The sequence below is a fragment of the Nicotiana sylvestris genome, chromosome 4 (genome assembly GCF_000393655.2).
Source record: "Nicotiana sylvestris chromosome 4, ASM39365v2, whole genome shotgun sequence".
Lineage (NCBI taxonomy): Eukaryota > Viridiplantae > Streptophyta > Magnoliopsida > Solanales > Solanaceae > Nicotiana > Nicotiana sylvestris.
In genome coordinates, this window is record NC_091060.1 from 71,345,125 (window position 1) to 71,353,817 (window position 8,693).

Consider the following 8,693-nt stretch of genomic DNA (forward strand, 5'->3'; position numbering starts at 1 on the left):
ACGAGACACACCAACACCACTACTTAGAGGTGGAAAGGGGGGCGGTCGGAGGATGACAGAGCAATCACGCCTTGCTCCCTCCTGACATCTATTGGGAGGGAACCTCCATTCAGAGTGTGTTCGTCGTTTCCAATGCAGTTAATTGCTATTAGGATTTTTAGGAAAGTTCCCCTCTGCCTATGCAGTTATCTCGACTCCAGGTATAGCTCTTAATGGGCATGTAGTCGTAGGCGGGAACTCTTCTTTTTATCTTATTCTTTGGTCAGGCTAGTAATCCCAACCAAATAAGCAATCGCAATCGCTACAAGCAACCTATTTCATACCCTTTTTGTCGTACTTCCTCTTCTCCTTCTCTTCTTTCTCTCCCTGCCGAGCTTGTTGGAGTGCCATTGCCAAGATCTAGTGTAATTCCTTTTTCCCCGGGAGCCAGTTCCACTAGTGCTAGTATCAATAGGAAGATCTTTATTGCTTAGGATATTTCTTGTTTTATCCCCTTTAGTGTAAAAGTATTTGGCATAAAGAGCCCTCAATAACTTGCTTGTCCTGTACGCAATAACTGAGGATAGAGGGAGTTTCAACTCGGCCTTCTACTAAGAGTGTTGCAAATTCCCTTTCTTATCCCTTCTAGTTTAATCCTTTCCTTCCTATGTAACCAAGTCCTCCTATGAACCTATCCCCGCCTAAAGGATAGGAAAGATTACAACTAGAAAGTAAAGGTTGTCTTCGAGCAAGCTCTTAGCTTTCATCGTGAGTGAGAGAGGAATTGATGCAAGAGAATGCCCTGCTAGTCTTTACTTACACAGAAGAATAAGATTGATAGAATGGGATTTCAAGGCAAAATAGCCTATATAAGAGAAAGAGTTCCTCACTTGACTTCAAGATGGGGAAGGCTAGTTCAAGAACTAGAAAGATCACACTTTTGTTTACTCAGACGCCTCTTTCTTATCGAAGACTCTAGCAGCTGGAACTCATCGGCAACGACTCTTACCACTGCATCCTAGGCACTCAGGCCTTAGAGCTGATCTGTCAGTCCACCGTTACCACAAACCTCTACTTTGAAGTAAAGCGACTTCGTTCATTCCCGAGTCGATAATTGCCAGAGGATGGAACCCAGTAATGGCACACTAGCTTACCGATTCCTTAATAAGCATTCATTCCTGGACTTTACTTGGAACAAGTTATCCCCACATGGAGTCCGCCCAAGGGAGAAATCCAATCCAATGGGTCACTGGGACTGGGCTTGACATCAAAGACAGAGAAAAGCGTATAAGCGCAAAAAAGGAAAATTGCCTGGGAAAACAATCCCAAGGGAAGCTTCTCGCTAGTGCTTTGCCCCACCACTGAACATTGCATTGCAATGGTCAATAAACAGCCAACAAGTGGTTCCGAATGACCTTGAGGAGGCCCCGATGCAGCACCTTTCTCGCTCGAAGGATCTATGAAAGTCCCACTACGAATTCCTATCCCATTAATAAAGTACATATAAATAATATATTCCAAGTCTGACTTTTAAAGCATACGCATTGAAAAAAACCTTTGCCTTTGGACTTTCTGCTTTGATAGATCTTTCCTCTCAAAAGAGGTTTTACCTAACCCAATATGTCCTTTGTTTAATACCCATTTTCAGGAGCGGGAAACTTGAATTGAAAACCCTTTCTTCTGCCCTCGCCACTTCTTTCGCTGACCCTATCCACCTCCTTTGCGGAATACCAGAAAAAGAGATGAATTAGCGGATCATAGGGCTAAGTCGAAGCAAGCCTGAACCTTCTTCGTCGGAGACAGAGTTAATATACAATCCCACTTTGGAGACTTCCCTTCAGGATAGGTAGGATATGGTGCCACAAATTATAGTCTACTCGGCATGCGTCGATTCTTTGCTGGAGAAGCCTAGATCACTAGTTTTGGACTATCAAGAAACCCCCCTCTGCCCGCAGCCCTGGAACTTGCTTTGCTTTTTTTCTTTAAAGACCCTGCCTGCTTCACACCTTCTATGATAGGGGAAATACTTCCGCACGAGTACTAATTTGATTAGCATAAATGAGCCTCTTCTGAGCCCTTGAGATTTTACATATCAGCTTCAGAAGATTCAATTGGATCATTCTTGGCACAGAAGAATGAGGAAGCAAAGGTAGAGTGTGCTCTGGAACTCCAACACTTGGGTTGAACAAAAAAGGCTCAATCTTTCAATATTCAGGAGTAAGGGAAAGCAAATGCGATCTAAGCAAGACGCCCTGGAATTCCATTATAAGGGGAAGGAGGACCTACTGAATAAGTCTCCAATCAATCGTAGGCGGGTGAGAAAATTGATTTGCCTCTTTCATTTAGTGTTCATTGTCGAATCAGACGCTTAACCCCCGCCCCAACTACGGGGAAGTGACACTTTAACTTCCTGCCTTGACCTAGGCCTCACATCGATCGTTCTGTCCACTGAGCTCATCAATCAACCTTGACCTTGACTCTCACTACGTACTCCAACTCTATCTATTAATGAAGATGCTTTATCTAATGAAGCAGGAAGAAGACTAGGAAAGCAATCGAACAGACAAGGCTCTGTAAGAGAAGAGCTAACTGGAGTACGCCTAGAACGACGAACGAGGAGTATCAAAAGAGAGTTTCGAAGGTCAGATCGGGTTGGCTTGGCTGGTAAAGCTTGTGTTCCAGGTCAATAAAGACTACAAACTAGTACTGCTAACAAGAATCTAACAAAGCGAGGCTGCTAAAGAAGAGCTTGTTCCGGTTCCGGATACGAGAATAAGAAGAACGGAAGTACAAGAGGACAAGAAGGAGAAGAGGCGAGTACAGTTTCACTCCAGTTTCACTTGCTTGCTAACCTCATTCCCGGTCAGAGATAGGAAAGAATCCAAAGCTTGCAAGGATGTTAGGCTTCGAACGTTGTTAGGACAGATAAATTGGAAAGCTAGGACGAAATAGCCTACCTTGAATACAGAATCAATTACCAAACGGACTGGCTGGCCCACTTGTATGTAATATAATAGAAATAAAGGCAAATTCCCCTAATGGGAGTGAACATAGGGATTCCCGACGAACGAATGCAATACATGGAAGGCTTATGGATGTAGTACTGGACAGCTTTACCTACGACATTTCCTACTCCTACTTTTCATACAAAGAGAATGGGTAGCCTGGAAAACTTGGAATGATTACAGAATGCTTACCGGCTTTGATTCGGTCTATTCTAAGTGGTCCATTGGGTAAGCAGCGGAGGGAAGAGGTCTATACCCATTGCCGTAGCTAAAAGGGTTCCCTTTCTTGCTTGATTGAGACTGAGAGTCAGGGCATCAGAGGGAGGGACTCAGAGCGAGTCTAGGGTTTTCCAGGATCACTAGCCAGTAGCCATTCTTTAGGTGCATTTGCTTTAGCTTGAGTGCTTCCATGCCCGGTAAAGTTGATAAACTGAATAGAAATCCTTTTGCTTGGGTCGAAGGAGAAGGAAAGAAAAAAATCCTAGCTTTAGGGGAAAGAGATTGAGGATATTTTGACATAAGCAGGCATCCATTGTCACGAGTGAGCAGTTGCTTCTCCTAAATACTGGGTTCCCAAGGCATAAGAAAAAAAGAAAGCGGATTAGGAAAGATTCAAAGGATTGCTATACTCATAGACAGGGTTCAGGTTAAGTACACAACAAAGAAAAAGGAGAAAAAAATTCATACTAAGGAGGTGGGAAAGGGCCCAAATCGAAGGGCTCTTCTTTCTTTGATTTGAAAAGAAGGTGAGAGCCTTAACCCTCTAGTCTGTGGGTAAACCCTTCAAAGATAGAAAGCCAGTGTCCTCTTTGAAGAGTTCTTCGGTGAAAGGATCGCTAGCATCCAAGGATGATCTAAGCTGAGGTCTAGCCCCAAAGGGATAAGGAGCAGAGCAACTGGCATAAAAAGAAGGGATAGGGGCCATACTACATAGCCTCCTTTTCGTACGAAATTTCCTAACTTTTCACTCTTATTACATTCAATTCAGTTTGAGATGAAAGGACATCAGATAGTCTCATTCAAACAAAGAAAGATAGGTAATGGACTCTATCCAAGACTGAGACAACATAGGCTAAAGAAAGGGGCTTAACTTCGGGGGCAGCTAGACGATCAAAGATCAAGCAAGCGGATGCAATCAAAGAGCATCACCACTTTCTCTGTCTTAGACTTTTTCGACTACTTCGAATGGAATGCTGTGGGAAAGGGGTTAGACTAACTATCAGAACAAGCAAATTTCCCTTTAGCCACTCGCGAATGGGCATTAAAAAGGAACTCCCACTAAAACCTCAAGGAATATTGAATCCTCTAGGTGCAAGTTAAACATCAACTCAAGAAAGCGATAGGTGAACGGGGATAAGCTCGGAAAAGGCATTTCCCCTTAGATGACTAATATGACCGCTAGCCTTCAAGCCCATTCCCTGAGACAGGACTTGGACCGCTCTTAGTTCTTGGACCGAATGGAAAAGATGCAAAGCTAAGAGAGAGGTGGAAGGCTTACACAACTGAAAGAACAGAAGGTCGCTCTATGACAACAACTAAAGCAAAAGAAAATTCAACCTTAGCCGATTAGAAGGATAGCGTAATAGCTAAAGGAAAAGGCTATGGTGATAGACCCCAAAGAAGATAACCTTGCTCACACCTTAGCCGAATTCAAAACCAAAAGCCATTGCACCTTTAGCCGATTGGGAGGACTCCCTAGAAATTCCTTGTTTAGAGAAAGCTATACAATCAATGAAAAGAGCGGACAATACGATTACTGAGGGTGAGCAGTCTCACATTCTCGAGGAAAAGCAGATGGTGAAAGACCTGGCAAGCACATAAGCTCGATCGAGCCTTACTCACTCAACAAGGGAAGAAACTTCATTCGCCGAGGAAAGAAAATTAGGAATTTTTTCTACCCATCATCAAAGCAAGCCTAAGTCCTGCAAGAAGGCCCGCTGGATCTGTCCAAATTCAAAGCCCGTCAAAGGCGGCTCCTCATATGAAATCATGCAAAGGATACGAGTCCATCAAAGACTCTCCTACATGAAAGGATCTTAATCTATCCAAATAGCCCAGAAATAGCCATCAAAAGGCCTAAGCCCATATAGCCTCGGCCTGTTCAAATGATGTTCAGCGGTCTCTACCCAAGTAGTTGTGGCCCATGATCCATAGGACCCGAAAGCAGTCAATCATTCTATCCTTACCTTCCAACCAATCGGCCAATCATGTTATCCTTAACTTTCAACCAACTCCTTCGATTCCGCTTCTGCAACAGCATATAATCTTGGTCCCTTGATGTTCGTAGCTCAATCTGTTTTGTAGTGATGGATGACGCAAGAATTCGCGGGGCAGCGATGTTGCTTTTCATTTTTCTTGTCACGTCTTCTCTGCGCAGTCCAGGATTTTCGAAGTATGAAGTTGCTTGAACCTAGCGCTCGGGAGGTTGTGCTCGACCGAAAGGGTAAGGGGCTGCTTTTCAATCCAGCTATAGTACTGGCTTCGAAGCGCCTTATTCCATCCGGCGCCAATCCCCTCCATAACTAGTATAGTGGAGGTTTTACTTTGTATTGCAATAATGAAAAAATGACAAAAACAAAATAAATAATGAGCAGACCAGCCCACTTTGATAGGTGGGTTCATTTCATGTATTTTTGTTTTGTTTTGAATAAAGAAGTTGCTTAAGACTGAGTCCCATTCTTTAGAATCATTTTTTTTGTACTGTGTAAACGAACTTCAAGTCAACATTATGTACTCAATAGGCAGCGTCACAGCCTAGGTTTGGGCCACCTCCGATGTCGATCTGCAGTAATCGTTTTCTAAAGTCGTTTTCCGAGGTAGGTTCTATTTTAACCTAGAGCGATTTGCCTGCTTCTTTCTAGGCTATGGTTTACCTGTATCATGCAAATGTCCAACACTTAGGTGCTTTCTAAAATCATCCTATATGAAAGATGTATGACATGTGTGGATAATGAATGACTTGCATAGTATGCAATTTGAATGTCCACATTGTAAAAAAGGTAAGACCTAATAAGAGAAATGAGCTTAGCACAACACGGGGATAGAAACCTAATCCTAAAAGGAGAAAACCCATCACAGAAAAATCATAAGAAGAGAAGAAAGAGGTTTAGACCAATTCTTCCCTTCCTTTACTTTAGTAGGAGCTAACAGGGCTAGGTAGCTTCCCTTCCTTCCTCAGGTGAATGTGCTAAGGTAGGTCCTTTTCTCTTCTTCGTATGCTCTTACCTGTTATGCGTGTAGGTAGCTAGGGTAGTATGCCCTGTCGAGTGATAGTGATTGGTTGTGGCGGGTTAGTCTGGTTGTCCTCATTCTAGTTGGTAGGCGTGCTGGTACGCTTGCTTGAGGGAATGATTACAGCTAGAGGTGAGTGCGTGGTCAATAAAAAAAACCTTATATACTACGGTTACGGTATGAATAGATAACTTGAGTGACAAAAGACAACGAATGCTTGCTTGCGAGTTGATAGGTGAGGAATACAGCCAACCAATAGACCTCTTTTTTTTATTGTTTACTAAAAGCAATAGACGAGTTCCATATAGACTAGACCTACTAATAGAGCAAGTCAGACTGACTGTTTCCAGTTGCGCTTATTCAATTGACTCGTTCTTGTACGGTTCCTGTTGTTTTGGTGGAGGGGACGAAGCGAAGGAGATCCAGGTTACGGTTCTTTTGATTGCGTGCATTACGATTACTCATATATACCGGTTCCTGTGGCGATTGCTTGTGTACCTTTTCTAAAGAACTATCCATTACTGCCTCTTCCTCTTGCTTGTAGCTATTGAAGTGACTCTTGCTTGTTCCTTTTGGTGCAGATGCCTATATTATATCCCCAGCTACTACCAATTCCATCTTGCTTTTGTTCCTGCTTACACTCCTAAGCCAATACTCCGAAACCTCTTATTCTGGCTTTCCCAAAGTGGCGAGGGGGATGAGTAGAAAAAGAATTCTGCTATTTTGTTTAGCCTTCGGTATACTATTCCCTGACCAGTATCATCATCTTTCACAGAGCTGAAAGCATAAGTACTTATCTACCTATCATAGGAAGCGAAACTACTCCTGATGATGCTCATGGCAACTTATGGAAAGGAGAGTATGAGACAACAAGAGGGTCTGTCAGAGAGGTTGTCATATACAGAGTCTGACGTAGTAGCGGACAACTTTGAATTGAGACTGAAAGCATCAAGCTCAGCAGTTTATGGTTCACCCATTTTTTTTATGTTATATACGCAGACTTCGTTCCTATATCTCTTCCATTAAGGTAGACAGGTTGGGAATTAATGATTGGCTCTATCTATAAAGATTTTGGATTTGTTCATAATGATCAAATTATATCTGGTCTTGTTTCTACCTTTCCAGTCATTCTCGATACAATTTTTAAATATTGGATTTTCCGTTATTTAAATCATCTGTCTCCGTCACTTGTAGTTATTTATCATTCAATGAATGACTGATAAAGGATCCATTGAAATTAATCTAACCGAATTAGAATGCTTGGTACTTTGTAGTTGTACATAAGCAAAGTATTGAAAATCGTATTTACTCTTTCTATTTCTAACTATGTTTCGCTGCTGTCTAATGAGGCGCAGCATCGGTCTGGACTCTGGACGGTCTGTCCAAGGGACTGGAACCCAAGGCTCTTCTTAGTCTAACATGATTGTTGTAACCTCGGCGGGTTGCTCATTGGATTTTGATGGAATTCAGTGACAGTCCACTCCTTAGGTCCAAGGTGCCTTCCAATGGCAATGAGGGTTCTCATCTAGGGGAGTTCACAGTGGTGAGCTCAGTTATAGAAGGAGAGGTCGACCAGGCGTTGGCGGGGAGGATTGCAACTGGGTTGATCAGCCGGTATTGGGGGCGGGGGAAACTGACCCGGGCTCCATTTCTTAAGACCTTCCGTCTTTCTCCTAAGGGCCCTCTTCCTATTTAGGGGGTTGAACGTGGGGGCTGTTCTTATTTTACCGGAGGGGTTTGAATTAGCTCCTCCCGATCGTATCTCTCAAAAGAACCAAATTCTTGTTAGCGATTATTTATGATCAAAAAAATGAAATTATGAAAACTCCTTTGTCTTATTTAGACCCTTCTGAAAAATCTACATTACATACTCTTTTTCTACGAGATGCTGGGAATCCCGTTGAGTTCTTACGCTTTCATGTTGACAACTCAATTCATTCGATTACTACAGGGATGAACCCAATCCGGAATATGAACCATAAAAGAAAATACCTATTAAACCGATTACAAGAATACCAGTTACAGTACCTATTATCCAAAGAGGAATCCTTCCAGTAGTATCGGCCATTTACCCCACTTCCCTCCAGATTTCATCAAGTGGTCATGCTAGAGACATAAACAGTCATGGATAATGAAATTATGAGATCCTTCCGAATGAGCTAAGAGAATCTTATTTATTCTCTTTCGTTTTGTTAATTGAAGAAATTATTGGAAAATAAAAAAGCAAGTACAAAAATGAGTAATAACCCCCAGTAGAGACTGGTACGATTCAATTCAACATTTTGTTCGTTCGGGTTTGATTGTGTCGTAGCTCTATAATTCGGATTAAGTTTATCGTTGGATGAACTGCTGATATTGATCCAAAAAAAAAGACGGTAGGTACAGCTAGGCCGTGAACAGCCAACCATCGTACTGTAAAAATTGGATAGGTTCGATCTATAGTCATTAGGGCCTCCTAAAACGATCTACTAAATTCAT